This window comes from Dipodomys spectabilis, unplaced genomic scaffold, assembly GCF_019054845.1.
Source record: "Dipodomys spectabilis isolate Male_0828 unplaced genomic scaffold, ASM1905484v1 ptg000016l, whole genome shotgun sequence".
In the NCBI taxonomy this organism is placed as follows: domain Eukaryota; kingdom Metazoa; phylum Chordata; class Mammalia; order Rodentia; family Heteromyidae; genus Dipodomys; species Dipodomys spectabilis.
Window position 1 is genome coordinate 32,560 of NW_024870693.1, and position 18,645 is coordinate 51,204.

Sequence of the window (18,645 nt, forward strand, 5' to 3'; positions counted from 1 at the left end):
ACATCTGGGGAACTCTTACATCCGGGGATTTTCACATTCAGAGAGTCTCACATCTGGGGATTCTCAGACCCAGGGATTCCCACATCCGGGGACTCTCACATCCTGAGCCTCTCATCCTGGACCTCCACCTTGGTCCTCCCATCCGGGGCCTTTTCCCAGCCTCCCATCCGGGGCCCTCTCACATCCGGGCCTATGTCCTCTAACTTCTCACACAATAAAACCTCGTGAGCACCGCACCGCACGGTAGGGTCAGGGGTCACCAGGGTCAGAAGCCGGGCACTGGTCCTGCCTTCCATTTCAGGTCATTTCCGGTTGATGCTAGGATACAGGGCTGGTCCCCCCTTCCATTTCAGGCCACTTCTGGTCGTTGCTAGGGTATAGGACTAGTCTCACCTTCCATTTCAGGTCATTTCCAGTCATTGCTAGGGTATAGGACTACTCCCACCTTCCACTTCAGGTCATTTCCGGTCATTGCTAAGGTATAGGACTAGTCCCACTTTCCATTTCAGGCCACTTCTGGTCATTACTAGGGTATAGGACTGGTCCCGCCTTCCATTTCAGAACATTTCCGGTCGTAATACAGGGCTGGTCCCACCTTCCATTTCAGGTCATTTCCGGTGGTTGCTAGGGTATTGGACTAGTCCGGCCTTCCATTTCAGGCCATTTCCGGTGGTTGCTAGGGTATTGGACTAATCCAACCTTCCATTTCAGACCATTTCCAGTGGGTTGCTAGGATACAGGCTTGGTCTTGCCCTCCTCTAGGACATCCCACCACCTAGATTCACACCTGATTGGCCTATTCCATGAAAGCCCTGCCCTCACTTTCCTAATTCACTTGTCATTGGTCCAGCTGTAAGACATGCCCTTTAGCCCCCCCACAAATCCAACTCGCTGCTGATTGGACCTCACACGACAGTCCTGCCCCCAACTACCTGAACTCGGATTCAGATTGGCCCAGCGGGATTGGAGAAGTGGGGTACCCGGATGTTGGCCCACTCTAAGGGGGGGCGGTGGTTGGGTGGATGGATGGGTGGATGACCAGGCCTGCGACCTCTTCCCCTTCTGTGCCTGTCCCAGGGGACCCCAATGACCTCTCCAGGGATTGACCCAGATGGGCCTATAGCTCCTTATGGCGGTAGGATAAGTCGAGGTTGGAGGTCTGTGTCTCCCTAGGCCTAGGATGCATTGCACCTGCACGACATCCGGGTCTTCTCTGGAGGGAGGGACCCATTGGCTTCCCCGGGGACTCCTCCAGCCACGCCCCTGCTCTGATTGGCTGACACGCCTGTCTCTCCATCCTTTGGCCCTGCCCAGGGAAGCTGGGGGTCCGGTCCCGCCTCTTCCTTGGGTGATATTGAAAGGCAGGGCATGCTGTCCATCATCCCTGGGTCCCGCCCCCTGCCAAGCCAATAGCTGGAGAGTCGATATGTGTGAAGCCACGCCTCTTCGTGGCTAGCTCTATGAATGCTGTGGGTGCCCATCACCCAGAAGTCCCGCCCACTAGTGAATGTATGGGCTCAGGGGCTGTCCTTCACTTCCAGGTCCCGCCTCCTGGCTGTTGGAAGGCCACAGGGGCTGTCTGTCTCTTCCAGGTCCCGCCCTCTGGCTGTTGGAAGGCCATAGAGGCTCTCTGTCACCTCCAGGCCCCGCCCAATGGCTGTTGAAAGGCCACAGGGGCTGTCTGTCTCCTCCAGGTCCCACCCCCTGGCTGTTGTGTGGACATTTGTCCTGTCTGTCACCTTCAGACCACGCCCCCTTGTTGTATAATCATGTGTCCTATCTGTCATCTTCAGGCCACGCCCCCTTGTATTATCAAGTGTCCTGTCAACTTCAGGCCATGCCCCTTGCAATTAGATGGCGTGACATAAGTGTCCATGAACAGGGACAGGAAGTGCCCCTAGTCAAGACCAGAAGTTCTTGTATACTAGGGACCGGAAGTCCCCATAGTCAAGACCAGAAGTTGTTATATACTAGGGACTGGAAGTCTCCACAGTCAAGACCAGAAGTTCCTACACACTAGGGACCGGAAATGCCCTTCCCATCAGGACCGGAAGTTTCTATATACTAGGGACCGGAAGTCCCCAGTCAGGACCAGAAGTTCCTATATACTAGGGACTGGAAATCTCCACAGTCAAAACCGGAAGTCCCCATAGTCAATACCAGAAGTTCTTATACACTAGATACGGGAAGTTCCTCTACACTAGGGACTGGAAGTGCCCTTCCAATCAGGATGGGAAGTTCCTATACACTAGGGACCGGAAGTGTCCTTCCAATCAGGACCAGAAGTTCCTGTACACTTGGACCGGAAGTCCCCATAGTCAAGACCAGAAGTTATATACTAGGGACTGGAAGTCTCCACAGTGAAGACCGGAAGTTCTTACACACTAGGGACCGGAAGTCCCCATAGTCAGGACTGGAAGTTCCTATACACTAGGGACTGGAAGTCCCCAGTCGGGACCGGAAGTTGTTATATACTAGGGACCGGAAGTTCCCAATCAGGACCGGAAGTTCCGATACTCTGGACCAGAAGTTCACATACTGTCAGGAGCGGAAGTTCTCATGCAGACCGGAAGTCCCAATACACGCCTGGGCCCAGATCAGGAGGGGACCGGAAGTGGGGCGGCTGAGGGGGCGGGACTTACCCTGGAGGGTATCCGTGGATCACGTGTTCGTCACCAGCACCTGGGGTGGAGGGGGAGGAGAGACGCAGCCCTGGGAGCTCGGCCTCCACATCCGGGTCCTTACATCCGGGTCCCTACATCAGGGTACCCACATCCAGGTCCCTACATCTGTGATCCCATGTCTGGGTCCCTACATCCGGGTCTCTACATCCAGGAATCCACACTGGGGTCTCCACATCCGGGTCTCTACATCCAGGTCTCCACACTGGGGTCTCCACATCTGGGTCTCTACATCCAGATCTCCACACTGGGGTCTCCACATCCGGGTCCATAAATCCGGGCCTCCACACTGGGTTCCCTACATCCGGGCCTCTACATCCAGGCCTCTCCATCCCCAGCCTCCACATCCGGGCCTCCCCCCTTCCATGTCCTCACCTCCTGTGCCTGGCGGGGGTTGGGGCTGGGGTGGAGGCTGGCGTCGGGAGGTAGATGTCTGCGGGAAGAGAGCGAGGGAGGATGGAGGCCGGCCTCTCCCCTCCCCTTACCCCCCTCCTTCCCCTGACCCCTGGCTCCCCCTGAACCCCCTGACCCCGCTCACCTCCTTCCCGACCCGGAGGTCATGGCCTGGGCGGGTCAGGCAGCTGCGGGTACAGCCCTATGTGCCAGGAGTGGGCCGTGCCTCAGTTTCCCCACCCTGGGTGGGCCTGGTGTGTGTGTGGGAGGACCCCACTCATCCAAGATGGGCTTCGGGGTGGGATCTGTGGGCGAAGAGAGAGAGGGTGGTGACCCCTGACCTCCCCTGACCCCCCCAACCCCTGATCCCAAGGCCTCAGGGGGTGGCAAAGGGTCACATGGGATTCAGGCCCACAGCTGGATCAAGGCCCCATGTGAGGCCTAGCGGCCAGGGTGAAGCCATGGGGGGGGAAAGGTGAGAGGTCAGGACTCACCGGGGTCATCCAGGGCGTCGGCGAGGTCAAAGTCGGCCTGGCCTGAGGGGGAAAGAGGACAGTTGTTGGGGACAGACATATGGATGGGGAGACAGATAGACACAGAAACGAACAGACAGACCGAGAGGATGACACACGGACAGACAGACAGGCAAGGGATGGACAGATGATCAAGACAGGACAGACAGATGGACAGACAGAAGAAGCAGATGGACAGCCAGGTGGACAGACAGACCAAGAGGCAGACAGACAGAGAGGAAGACAGATGGACAGAGAGGAGACAGACAGACAGACACAGGACAGACAGACCCAGACAGAGAGACTGAGAGGCAGATGGACAGACAGACAGACAGACCAAGAGGATGACACATGGACAGATAGACAGACAGACAGAGCCAGAGACAGATGGACAGATAGACAGACAATGAGACAGACAGAGAGGAGATGGACAGACAGAAACATGGACACACACACATGGACAGACAGGGGCCCAGACACAGACTGACCTGCAGACAGACAGAGACAGACAGATGCAGAGACTGAGGGACAGACAGACAAACAAGGGATGGACGGATGACCAAGACCGGATGGACAGACAGACAGGAGAAGCAGATGGACATCTAGGTGGACAGACAGACCAAGAGGAAGACAGACAGACTGTGAGGAGACAGACAGACAGACAGACTGAAAGGAGATGGACAGACCGACAGAAGCAGATGGACAGAGACACAGACAGACAGACTGAGATGCAGACGGACAGACAGACAAAAAGGAAGACAGATGGACAGAGAGGAGACAGACAGACCGAGAGGCAGGCAGACAGACATAGACAGACCAAGAGGAGATGGACAGACAGACAAACCCAGAGAGAGACAGACCGACACAGACAGACTGACTGACTGACAGACAGATGGACAGATGGACAGACAGACCCAGAGACAAACAGATAGACAGGGACACAGGCAGACTGACAGATGGACAGATGGACAGACAGACAGACAGACAGACCGAGAGGAGACGGAAGACAGACAGAAAGACAGACACAGAGACACACAGGCCAACAGGACAAGGCTCCGGCCTCCAACAACCCGGCCCAACCTGAAAATCCACTGCCATCTCCCCACCCCACAACCCCAGCCCAGCCCCGGGCCCTGATGGGGGGGAACCTGAAACCACCAGGAGAGGAGGGGGGGACACTAGAAACCACCAAAGAGGGGAGAACTACAAACCACCAAACTGGGGAGAGAACTAGAAACCACCAAACAGGGGAGAACTAGAAACCACCAAAAAGGGGGGGAGAACTAGAAACCACCAAAGAGGGAGAACTAGAAACCACCAAACTGGGGGGGAAGTAGAACCACCAAGGTGGGGGAACTAGAAACCACCAAGGGGGAGAAAAACCACCAAGGAGGGGGGAACTAGAAACCACCAAACTGGGGGAGAACTAGAAACCACTAAACAGGGGAGAAACCACCAAGGTGAGAAAACTAGAAACCACCGAGGGGGAGAGAACTAGAAACCACCAAACTGGAGGAGAACTAGAAACCACCAAGGAGGGGGAACTAGAAACCACCAAGGGGGGAGAACTAGAAACCACCAAGGAGGGGGAACTAGAAACCACCAAGGAGGGGGAACTAGAAACCACCAACCAGGGGGAGAGAACTAGAAACCACCAAACTGGGGGGGGAACTAGAAACCACCATCCACGGGGAGAGAACTAGAAACCACTAAACTGGGGGAGAGAACTAGAAACCACCAACGAGGGGGAGAGAACTAGAAACCACCAAGGAGGGACAACTAGAAACTACCAAAGAGAGGGAACTAGAAACCACCAAGGGGGTGGGACTAGAAACCACCAAAGAGGGACAACTAGAAACCACCAAACTGGGGGGAACTAGAAACCACCAAGGTGGGAGAACTAGAAGCCACCAAAGAGGAGAGAACTAGAAACCACCAAGGGGAGAACTAGAAATCACCAAGGGGGGGGAACTAGAAACCACCAAGGGGGGGGACTAGAAATCACCAAGGGGGGAGAACTACAAACCACCAAAGAGGGTGGGGGAACTAGAAACCACCAAGGCCTCACCCCAGCCTCCTGGGCCCAGGCCGCAGAGCAGGGCAGCCAGCAGCAGCAGCAGCAGCGCAGGTCCTCCTTGAAACCTACAAGGCTATGGTCAAAGTCACCCTAAGCAGGAAAGTCCTTGAAACCCCTGTCCAACTTCAGTGCCAACAAAGCCAGAAGTAGAGCCGTGTGACTCCAGTGGTAGAGGGCTAGCCTTGAGCAAAAGCAGCTCATGGACTGTGCCCAGATCCTGAGTTCAAGGTCTGGGACTGGCAACAAACAGACATACACAACAATCTGTGCAGCCATCCAGCTAAAGCATGTCACCCTCTTGTCCCCAACTAAATTGGACAGAGTTCCCTGGGAAAGGGGCTGGGGGAGCCACTGTCATCTTGGCTCTGCCCATTCTGCCTGCATCACAGGATTCTGGCCACACCATTAGTTCATGGTTCTTTCTGACCAAAGGGATACAAGAATGGTGGCCATGCCCACATTCCATGTTGCCTGGTAGATGGACTAGGCTCTGTTAGAACACTCGGAGGCTGAGATCCACAGAGGGAAAATCCTGCCACAGGAGTGTGTGCCAGCTGCAGGCACCCCCTGGCCAACCCAGCAGCTCAGTGCCAGACTGAGCTGGAGCCACAGGCCCTCAGCCCCATGAGCTGCCACCACAGCATGCATGGGGATGGGAAGCAGGACACATGGGCATCTGAGAAGAAAATCTGCTTCGTCCATGACCTGCCTGATGAGGTGGACTTCCAGAGTCCAGCAGGTGAGCTCCACCATTGATGCAGCCAGCTGTTGGCACACATCCAAATCATCGAGGAGTCCCTCATGGTGTGTAAAGAGCAGATGTTGGTCCTGAATGAGCTGTGTTGGGAGAAAGCCCAGTGCATGCACTCACTGTCCCAGGAGATGCTGGAGAAGAGGAGAGTGCTGTGGGAGCTGCTGTCACTCCTCCCAAGGGAAGGCACAGACAGCAGTCTCCAGATGCCAGCACAGGCTGAGCCCCCCACCACCAGCACTGCTTCAGACGCCTCAGGGCCTGTGGTGGGTGAAATGAGGGAGGAGCAGAAAGGTTTTGAAGAATTGCAACTTGAAGACAGCATGGAAACTGCCAGAGGAGAGGTCAGCGTCCTGACCCCATAGTGGACTCCCTCAAGGAGTACGTCCTGTGCCAGATGCCGCACATCCAGATCCGCCCACAGCTCCCAGGCTCAGGGGAGGAGTGTTCCCTCACTTTCTCCTGTAGACTGATGCGGATGATGACTCTCTATGTGACATACTGACTCTCAAAAGCCTTGGCAGCCACCAGAAATAGGTGGCCAGGTGGGTTTCTCTCAGGCCTCCATCAGCCGGGTGATGGGAAGGTTAAACTGGGGGTTGGGTAAGGCAGAGGCTGCCAGGAGGTGACCCAAACTCAAGAGATATCTAATGGCCAGGAAAGAGGCCCATGTTATGCTTATCACAAAGAATAAATTGTTTTCAAAGCAAAATAAAAAGCCTTCAACAAAGATTTGTTCTTCCAGCCCTGGGGCTTGAACTCAGGGCCTGGCCATTGTCCTGAGCTCTTTTTGATCAAGACTGGCACTCTACCAGTTGAGCCCCACCTCCCTTTCCAGCTTTTTCTGTGTGGAATAGAACCAAGGGCTTCAGGCATGCTAAGTGACCACTCTACCACTGAGCCACATTCTCAGCTAGGATGATTCTCCCCCCTCCCAAACCCATATGACCATTCCTCAGATAAATAGGAAGTAGGTGGTGGTGTATGCATCAAACACCTAGGCCAGCAGCCACCAGGCTTAGTGGGGAAAAGATTGTAGTGTAGAAATCTCTGATTTTGCATGCACATGGTGTGTGTGTGTGTGTGTGTGTTGTGTGTGTGTGTGTGTGTGTGTGTGTGTGTGTGTGTGTGTGTGTGAACTCAGGGCCTAGGCTCTATCCCTGAGTTTTCTTGCTCAAAGCTAGTGCTGTGCCACTTGAGCCACAGCTTCACTTGCTTTTCGATGGTTAATTGTAGGTAAGAGTCTCAAGGACTTTCCTGTCCAGGGTGGCTTTGAATCATGATGGGGGCCCCCAAGGAAGCAAGAGTAAACACAACTCTCAAATATTATCCCTATGGTGGGCTACTCCTGCACCCTGGGGGCCAGATGTGAAACATGTGGCCCCGTGCCATCATTCTCTAGAGTTCAATTTGAGGAAGTGACCAGGGCCAAGCTGACTTTTGCTCACCCTGATTGCTGATGCCAGAGCAGGTCTGTTCCACCCTAGGCCAAGAGAGCTCCAGGAGGCCCGGCTTACCCGGGACACAAAAAGGGAGAGGTCAGCTCCAGGCTGAGCTAAGAGCCTTTGCCTACAGATACCCCAACTTGGCCTTACTTATCACCATAAGACCTGTCAAAGAACAAGCCCAAAAAAAACAAAATTGGAGCTGTGCCTCCAAGTGGTAGAGCTCTAGCATTGAACCAAAGAGCTCAGGGACAGGGCCCCCAAGCTTTGAGTTCAAGACCCCCAGCTGACCTTCCCCCATAAAACACAGGTTGTCTAACTGTGAACTAGTAGGATTTGTGAAGTGTTTCTGAAGAATGGGGATACTGAAGAAAGCACCCTAATTCTAATGACAGCTGAACTTGTGACTTACAGCTATGTGCTGAGTCCTTCACAGGGCACTATTTGCTGGGTCCTTCCCACATGGGGGTTTTGTGCTGAGTTCTCAAAAAGATTTGGTGAGTCATCCCAAAGGGTTCTATATGCTGAGTCCCTGAGAAGAGTGGGCTGTCCTGGGTTTTTCAAAGGGTGCTGTGTGCTGAGTCCATTACACAACGTACTGTATGCTGAGTCCTTCAAAAAGTGTGGTGAGCTACTGCATCCCAAAGGGTCCTGCTATGTGCTGAGCCCTTGCAAAGAGAGGGATGAGGTGAGTTTTTTGAGTGCTGTGTGCCGAGTCCTTTACACAGGATGCTCTGTACTGTCCTTCAAATGGTGCTGTGTGCTGAGTGCTTCCACAGTGTGGTATGTGCTGAGTCCTTCAAAACTGTTCTATGTGCTGAGTTTTTCGAAGGGTGCTGTGCACTAGATGTTTTACACAGGGCTTTACACAGCCCTTCAAAGGGTGCTGTGTGCTGAGTACTCTACCCAGCATACTACATGTTGAGTCCTCAAAGGGAACTGTGTGCTGAGTCCTTTACACAGGGTGCTTTGTGCTGTTTTTGGAAGTGTGCTGTGTGCTGAGTCACCCCAAAGGGTGCTATGTTCTGAGTCCTTGAGAGATGGTTATCCCCAACACTCACACACACACAAGCACAAACACACATACACACACAAGTTTCACCATGCACCTGCTTGGTGTGTGGAGTAGAGGGGGATGGAGTAGAGTCTCCTCCAGCAGTAGGGCTGAGGGGAGATTCGATCCCCCGGGCAAGTACTGGGGGTAGGGGGTAGTGCTGAGCTGAGGTAAGGCTGCAATTGCCATGGTCTAGAAGCCTCAGGGCCCAGTCAGGGCTGCAATTGTGGCCAGGGCTGGGGGGCGGGGCCCAGGGGAGGAGGGGGCGGGGCCCAGGAGTGCACTTTGGTGGCAGCAATGGCCAGGGGCCCAAGGGGGCTGGGGCATGTGCACAGCAGGGGCCGGGTGGCCCAGGAGATGAGTATGGGGCAGAAAGAGAGCTGGGAGAAGAGTGAGCATGAGCACAAGCACCAGTGGAAATGGCTTCAGTGGCTGGCGGCTGCTCCGATCATAGCGTGGGTCCTGGCTGGTTGCATAGAGCATGTGGAGCCTGCATGGCAGGCCATGGCCGCGCGTAGCCCCTGCAGCAGCCATGGCGCCCCTGAGTCTGAGGTCCCGGTTCGGGGAGCAAGGCAGAGTCAGCAGCTGCTGAGGCAGAGGCAGCAGCCACAGGGGACAAGGCCACTGAGGGGGCTGCGGCTGAGGAGAAGGAGCAGAGGCTGAGAGCTGCCCCACCACGCGCCAGCAGACGCCCCCGCCCCTTCCCAGCAGTGCTGCATTGCAAACGTGCTGCAGGCTCAGACTGGTGGAGCTTCTTGCAGTCACCTGGTGGAGATGGCGCACCCCTGTCTGGCTTGTGGCCCTGACTTGGTCCCGGCCCCGGGCCCTCAGACTCAGGGTGCGCACCCAGAGTCGCAGCCTACAGCTTCTTCCAGCAGCACACGTGAGTGGCCGCCCTGCGGGCCAGCACCTTGCGTGACTCCTGCACTCTGTGACTCCACCACTCTACCCCTTCCCCCCAACCCCCGCAGACCCGGAACTCAGCCTCTCGCCTCCCCTCTCCTGTCCTGCCTGCACCTCCCCAGCACCCCACAGTATGCCCTGGCTCTGCCACAAAAGCACCCCAGGGGTGGGGGTTGGAGCTGGGTGTCGACCTGAGGATCCCACCCCCAACCCTAGCATCCAGTGTCCCATGAAAATGGGAGCTGCAAGGATGGGTGAGGAGCACCCATCCAGGGACACCACAGAGCCCCTGGCTGGAGCAGTGGGAGCCACACAGCCATGCATCTGCACCCTTCCTCTCCCTGGTGGGAACCTGTGGCTTTAGTCAGAGGTGGGAGCTGCACCTCCACACCTGCCTTCTTAGGTCTTTTCCTTTTTGCTGGGGAGGGGGGTGTTGGATGCAGAAGATAGGCCCCTCCCTTGCTGTGTGAGGCCTTGTCTTCTGTGCTCAGTCACCCTTTCACCTGAGGACATTCCCAGAAGAGCCCACTAGAGAGGTGAGGGCACTGGGGTCAGATAGAAGGTGGATATTTGGGAGAAATACACACCCCTTCTGACAGACATACACCCAGCCTGTACCCCCAACCCCAGCTGTCAATAGTTCTGACTGGGTGATCACATTTCCCAGCTCTGCCAGCTTCTGCTAGTGATCCCAGTCCATCTGGTCTTCTCATCCTCCCCAAGATCTGCCAAGTCGCCCCGAAGTATATAGGCTGAAAGTAGGGAGTCTATCCATGTATATAGCCTTTAGAACCCCATCAAAGTCCCCAACAACGCTCCCACCCCAGGTCAGACACCTCTCTGGAGGCACCATGACCCCCTGCTTTGTTTTCTGTCCAGGCTCTGAGGAGCCACGTGTCTCAGGACTCCTTCACCCAGCGTCCTGGCCTAGGGTTTTGGTGAATGGGGAGTCAAGGCTGGTTGTTCCCAAGGGGAAGAGTCTGGCCCTGGAGAAACGGGGAGGCAGGGTGGTTCTACATTATTAGAGCATTGTTCCCCTTGGGTGGTTGCCCCTGGTTCTGACAAGGGAACCCCTGTACTCAAGCTGGTACATTGCCCAGATGAGAAACAAACTCCGGAGAGGCACTGCTCTGAGTCTGTGTTTGTGTGTGTGTGTGTGTGTGTTTGTGTGTGTGTGTGTGTGTGTGTGTTAGGAGAGCAAGGAGGATGAGAACAATGAAAATATATTTAAGTCACCATGTCTAAAAAGAGCAAAAGCATTTTATTTGTTGTTCTTTTTTCATTAATGCCCACTAGGAGACCAGCCACAATTTTTGTTTTCTCTTTCACCATTTCATGGCTCCTTTAGGGAAGATTTCAGTAGATGTTCCTTTCCACCTCTTTCTTCCCCTTTCCTGCAGCCCACAGTAACTGCTGGGCCTGCGTGGGTCTCTCCTAGGAGGCCTGTGTGAACCACAGACCAGAGTGGACACCTGCTCTTCTGTCTTCAGCCAGAAGGCTCATGAGGCTACTGTGATCACAGCCGCACTCTTCCAGCCAGCCAGTCTGCTTTGGTGTGTATAGTTGGAGCTAATTCAAGGTTGGGAAGGAGTCTGCCAAACATAAATAGGGAACGAGATGAGAGGTAGTAGGGCAGGGGCTGTGAAGCTAAGAGGGTCTGGGAAGTTATGATCAGTGTGACATGGCAGATGGTTCACCACGACCGAGGATGAGAGGGGAATCTTACCCAGGGTATTGACGGTGTACGTGGGCATCTTGGCATGGGGCTCCAGGCCCCCAATGGTGGCATGGATTCCCTCCAGGGGCAGTGCACTGGTGGGCAGTCCTCCCTGGAGTCCTGCAGACTCCAAGCTGTGTCCCTCTTGGGCTGTTTCCAGCTGCGCAATGGTAGGCAAGTATGTTCCCTCTGCTGGAGACTACTTGGGATCAGGACATGACAGTTAGCTAGGGCTCTCTGAATGCCATTTTCTATAACCTGCTGTAGGCTGTCTGGAAGGAAAAGGGGACCACTAACTATGGAACCCTTTAAGTTTGATTGGGACATGTGAAATGCCAGCTTTTCCAGGGTTTTTCCTTGAAGCTGGCAATTTCTAACTAATGCTTGGGATTCTGGGTCAAATTAGATGGACCATTTCAGCTACCAAACAATGACGTTCAAAGCAGCACAAGCAGAGTTCCCTAGCCAGATGGTCTCCTGCTATGAACGTCGTGCCTTGACTGCCTTTCTCCGGCAGCTGCCGATTCTTCTCCAGCTCTCTCTAGGGTGACCACCACAGTTGAGGATGTTGTGGGGAGCAGAGATTGTGACTTCGCCATCTGCAGCCTACTAACTGTGAGCAGAGACAATTCCCAGGACCTGTACTGGACTCTGGGAAATTCAGAGACCTGGGATGCCTCAGGGATCCTATCTCTGGAACATGAAACTTGGGGGCCAGATATGGTGGACCGTCCTGTCTGGCCCCAGGGAGTGGAGAGGAGGCCTCTTGAGCCAGGCTTTCACCTCAGGGTAACCTTGTTCACAGCTGAGTGGGGAATTGAGTGCCACAGAGCTGGTCAGCCGCTGGACAGAGATCCTTGAGAAGATAGGCATCCCAGAGGCCCCAGAATACAGTGAGTACATCATGGCTCACGTCCTTAGAACCAAAACAGTTAAGTGCGGTGGCACCAAGAGGGTGGGAAGAGGGAGGAGGGAGAACTGTTGGAGAGCTACATCAGGCTTTACCCCCACCCAGGATGCTTACCTGAATTGGATGGGACTTTTCTGTAGTATTGTCATAGACAGATGCTCATTCACCAACAAACCGTTACAGTGTTTGCCAGGTCCTGGGGGGGGGGAAGGGGAGGGGGTCATACATGATGAAAGGTTCCAGTTCTGGTTCCACAGCACATGAAGAAATCTTGGTTTGAGCTGGATGCTGGTGCCTCACACCTGTCATCCTAGCTACTTAGGAGGCTGAAATAGTAGGATTGAAGCTTAAGGCCCAGGCAGAAAAGCCTGTAAGACTCTTATCTCCAACTAACTACCAAAAAGAAAATGCCAGAAGTAGGCTCAAGCTGTAGACTGTTGGCTTTGAATACAAAGGCTCAGGGACAGCACCCAGGCTCTGAGTTCAAGCCCAGGAGTGACACAAAGAAAGGAAAAAGAAAGAGAGGAGTGAAGGATGGAGGGAGAAAAGGAGGAAAGGAAGGAAGAAGGGAGCATGCAAGCCTTGGTTTGGAGTCCCTGGATCAAGGGAGCCAACCATTCACAATATCTGTGGGGATAGTTTCTGAGCCTAAAGCTAGTATGTAGGACCAAGCTACTGACCCGTTCATGACATCAGCAACTTCATGACATCCAAGATCTGAGTGGTCACTAACTGCAGAGGGAAACCGCCTCTGGTAGACCCTAGGGCTCAGGGTGGGTCACAGAGTTTCAATCTCCCCTGGCTCACCAAGTTTATTTTCTGGTCAGATAAGAAGAAACTGTCCAAGGGCTAAGGAGGTATAGGGTGAGGGAGTGTCAAGAGGGGGGTGGCAAGGGATCAGCAGGAAGATGAAGAGGGAGGACAATCCCAGATCAAGTGTGTCAGGCCATTGAAGCCATGACCTCACCTGACAACCTAGACCATCAGTGATAGAGCCTTCGACCCAGCCACATGCCTATGAAAAGTCCTGGCACTCTGGGTTCACCGTTGACGATTTGGCTGTCATCGGCTGCAGGATGCCTGTGCAGTACATCCTTGGGGACTGGGACTTTTGCTGGCTAAATCTGAAGATGACACCCGCAGTGTTCATTCCTCGACCAGAGACAGAGGTAAGCGGGCCACTGGAACAGGACACCCAGGGAATGAGTGCGAGAGTCAGACCCGTGTTGCCCTTAGACTTCCTTTAGGGGACTCTAGGGCCCCATGACTGCCATCCTCAGAGGTAAGGTGGATCTCTTTCCTTGCTCAGCCATTAATCTAGATGGCAGATTGGGATTCAGAGAGGGCCGACTGAAGGTCGAGGCTAGTGGGAAAACCAGAGGCAGTGGGCTCGGAGCAGGGTTGTTTCTTTGAGAATACTCACAACCCAGGAACATTCCTGGGATGGATGGGCCCTTTTCTCCTCCCTGAGAGAGAGGGACCTAGAGCCCTCCAGTCTGCATCCCTTGGCTGAGAAATCCTTTCATTCCCGTATCCTGTAGTTGTATAACTAGATCTCACCTGACTGCCCAGTGTCGAGGCAGGACAGTGAGAGATCTTGAGTCCTTGATGAGGTCACGGGATCCTCAGTACGAGATTGTACTTGAATGTCCTGACTTGGTGCATGGTCAGTCTCATCTAAGACTGCCATGATCTAGGACATAGAATCTAGAGAATCAGAGCAGGATGGGGTCTATTCTGTGAGTCTTGAGTATTATGTGTGAGCTTTGAGCTCCCATGTGCTCACCTGCTTCCTTTTCTTAGGTGCGTCTATGCTAGGAAAAGCTTAAAACTAGGGCCTGTGTCCCATCCCTTTTTTTATGCTCAAAGCTAGCACTCTACCATTTGAGCCACAGCTCCACTTGCAACGTTTTTGGGTGTTTAATTGGAGGTAAGAGTTCTCAATGACTTTGCTGCCAAGGGTGCATCCAACTGCAGTCCTCAGATCTCAGTCTCCTGAGGGGATAGGATGACAGGCATGGAAAAGCATCTTTGGCTGGGTGCCAATGGCTCATGGCTGTCATCCTAAGTACTCAGGAGCTGAATCTTAGGATCACGGTTCAAAGCCAGCTTGGGCAGGAAAGACCCTCAGATTCTTCTCTCCAATAAAGCACTAGAAAACTGGAAGTGGTGCTGTGGCACAAGTAGTAGAGTGCTGGACTTGAGCTGAAAAGCTCAGGGATAGCACCCAGGCCCAGAGTTCAAGCCCCACAACCAACAAAAAGAAAGAAAGTAAAACATCTTTGCCTGCAAAGGACGGTGGAGGTGTGTTTGTGTGTGTGTGGGGTGGGGGTGGTAGACATTTAGTGCCCCACTCAGTTATCGTTTTAGATGGATTGTCCCAATCTCTTAGTCCATGGCAGCCGATTCTTGACCACAGGTGAAGCTCTGGGTTGGATGCCGATCATCAGACCTCAGTCTCCTCACGGGACAGTTGTGAGGAAACAAGGGACTAATACAGAGGGCTCTCTAGAGCTGGGCCAGGCACAGAGGGAGTGGCTGTCAGATATGGTTCTCAAAAATTCTGTGAGCATATGACAGGAAGTTACCCAGAAAGGGCTCAGATGGGGTCTGTTATTTCTCATACAACAGGTGTGGGATTATGAAACAAAACATGGCTGTCTTTCATCATTAACCTATCCCCAGGAGGAAGGGGATCCTTCACTGTATTTGGTCTTGCAGGTGGGGAAAATGAGTCATGGAGAAGCCAGGTGACCTACTCATGACCCCCAGCTGAGAGGAAGCTCGGCCTGACTTCTCTGCCATACTTCCTAGGACAGTGGGTGTTATTCAGTCCACTTCTTGTGGTGAGAAGTCCACTTTTGTCATTTGTGAGGCTTGAATTCGAGGCCTGGATGCTGTGCCTGAGCTCCTTAGATCAAGGCTAGTGCTCTACCACATGAGCCACAGCATCACTTCCGGTTTTCTGTTGGCTCTTTGAGTATAAGAGTCTCCCAGGCATTCCTGCCTAGGCCAGCTATGAACCATGATCTTCACATCTCAGCCTTCTGTATAGTTAGGATTATAGGCCTGAGCCACCAGCACCTGGCTTAAGTGTAATTCTGGCCCTCTCTTCCTCTTTCTCTCTCTCTCACCCCCCTCTCTCCCCCTCTCCTCTCTCCCCCTCTCCTCTCTCCCTCTCTTTCTTTCTCTCCCCTCTTTCCCTCTCTCTCTATCCTTCTCTCTTTCTCTCTCAGGAACTGGTTGAATAGGTACTAGAGTAGGTGGCCCAGCATCCCAATGTGGCTGGAACCCAAGGTGGTCCTCTCATTCTGGAGGTGGGCTGAGGGTCAGGAGCTGTTTCACTCAGCCTGTTGAACTAGCTTCATGAGGTAAGCCCCTCTGTGCCCTGGCTAGATTGTGTTGGTTATTCATTGTCCATCCTGTGAGTCCTTCCCCACATCCCTCTGCTACACCGTTGAAGGAAAGTGGATGAGGAGATGTTGCCTTGTCCCCCTGCCCAGCACAATCCCGGGACTCTGACCCATATCCCCACCTATCTGGTCAGGGCCTGGCTATAAGACACTGAAAACACTCCGTGTCTACTACCCTTTGCTGGGGAGTGTAGTTTTGGTTAGGGATGTGGGGTACAGAGGAAAGACCCCAGACCTGACACCTCCCGGAGGACATTTGTTCTTGTGACAGAGCCAAGTCATTGGTGTGGATAAGGAGGAACTCGCATCAGACTGACCCAGAGCAATGCTCAAAAATAGGTAGGCTGTTGAAGTATCAAACACACACATGTCTGCTTCCTACTCCCAACAAGGATGTGTAGTGTGGGTGACCTGGCCCTGGGCCTAAGGCATTATAAATGGATGGTGGCGGTCAGAGGCTCATGGCTCCCATCCATAATCCTTGCTCTTCAGGAGACTGAGGTCTGATGGTCATGACTCAGAGCCAGGCCGGGCAGGAAAGTCTAGGAGATTCTTATCTCCCATAAACTACCTTCCTCCCCAAACCCACACACAAGCCAGGTGTGCTGTGGCTCAAGTGGTGGAGCCTCAGCCTTGAACAAAAGAAGCTCAGGGATAACACCCAAACCCTGAATCCAAGTCCTAAGTCTAACACAATCATAAAATAAATGAACAGTGTACACCTTTTATCTGACTTCCAAGAAAGATGGATGTAGTTTTCTGCTTGTACTTGTAGCAAATGGTAAGGGGCTTCCCTTGATGTTCCCCTAAACCTCTCCTCTCCTTTATCTGTCCAGGCTTAGGTTGCAGGACAGAATTTGGATCATCACCCTGGATGTGACCTTAGGTACCTTCCCCCACCCACCTTCCTTGGGGTCAGGATCCTGGATGCACTCCCTGTGGGAGGATGAGACACCGCAGAGATGAGGGTAGGTATCCCAGACACTTATACACACACACACACACACACACACACACACACACACACACACACACACACACACACACAAACACAAACACAAACACCCCTAAGCCAACTCAGACTAGCCTTTTCCAAAGACACTTGATCTCCTTGGATTAACTGACATAGGAGAGAATTTTGATCCCCTGTAACTGATTATTTTAACTTGGGCTTGCTAGATGACAGGAGATAAACGGAACAACAACAACAAAAAGCCTTTGTTGCCCATCACCTGGAATTCAGGCTTATGCCTGTTATCCTAGCTACTCTGGAGACTGAGATCTGAGGATCACAGTTTGAAGCCAGCGATAAGCTGGAAAGCCCATGAAACTCTAGTCTCCATGGAACCACCAAAAAGCTAGAGGTGGAGTTGTGGCTCAAGTGGTAGAGCACCAGCCTTGAATAATAAAACTCAGAGAAACAGCTCCCAGATCCTCAGTTCAAGCCCACATGAAGAAATAGCCCCATCTTGTTGCCCACAGATTGCCAGGGCCTCAAGTCCCCTCTCATGGAGTGTGATACAACACCTGTCCCTGGGTGTGTATCATGGCCTTCAGAAATCCTGGGGTGGAATCCAGGCCTTTCCCTTTGTTCACTGTCAACCCACATTGGCTGGAAGGCAGAGCCTGACAAGGCCAGCAGCCTGCAGAGCAGAGAGGCTCCAGCTCTGCCAAAGTCATCAGAATGGTCTTTTTGGAGGCAGCACTTGAAAAGGGGGTCTTGCTTAACAAGGAGGATCTGACAGGAAGCACGGAGAACAAAGGTGCTGGATATGATGGACAACACAGCAGAGCATGTTGATTTCCAGCCAGGACTGCTGGTGAGAGACTCGGTATAGATGTGTGACTTGGTATAGATGTTGGAGACTGTCTTGAGACAGGTCTGAGGGGTCATAGAAGAACAGCTATCCAGGGCTTGGATTGTGTATTAGAGGTAGAGGGCTCATCAAGCTCGCAGGAAAGCATGGGTTGGATTCCTAGGTCCTGCATACACAGAAAAAGGTGGAAGTGGCACCGTGGTTCAGGTGAAAGAGAGCTCTCCTGGAGACAAAGAAGTCGGGGACAGTGCTGGGGCCCCGATGTCAGGCCCCAGGGCTGTCACCATAAAACAGTTCTCCCAGGGACCTTGGTGACAGGTGGATGGCTATGCCCTGAAGCTCTCAGTAGATCCATCCGTGCTTTGTGTCTCCTTTGACAGAGGGGAGCTGGATAATCCTGCCCTGGGCACCCCTAGGCCGAGTTATCAGCAACCCTCCTAACATCTTCCACCGGGACATGGAGCAGCCCCAGAAGTCCTCAGGTACCAGTTGGGTGGGGCAGGAGGATATAGGGCAGGCCCCAGAACTCCTAGTGGTTCTGATTGGCCCTGGAAGACCAAGCAATCTGGAGGAGACAGACGGGAGTAGAGAGGGCTTGTGATGTGGAGGGGGTCCTTTAATTCCCATGGCCCCACCCAGATTCCGAGCCTCCCTTGGCTGTCCCTGAGGGAGGTAGAGGGGTGTCTAGGTGGTAGCTTCTAGAGGAGGACTAGGTGGAAATTCTGAAGGACTAGACACCTTAAGCCAGTTGCTCACCCCTGTCATCCCACACCTGTCATCCTGGCCACTAGGGAGGCTGAGATCCAGAGGATCTCATTTCCCAGCCCAGGCAGGAAAGTCCCACGAGAGCCTTATCTCCAATCTCCAACCAGAAGTGGCACTGTGGCTCAAGTGGTAGAGCACTGGCCTTGAGGAAAAATCAATATCAGGGACAGTACCCAAGCCCTGAGTTCAAGCCTCTCAACCAAAAAA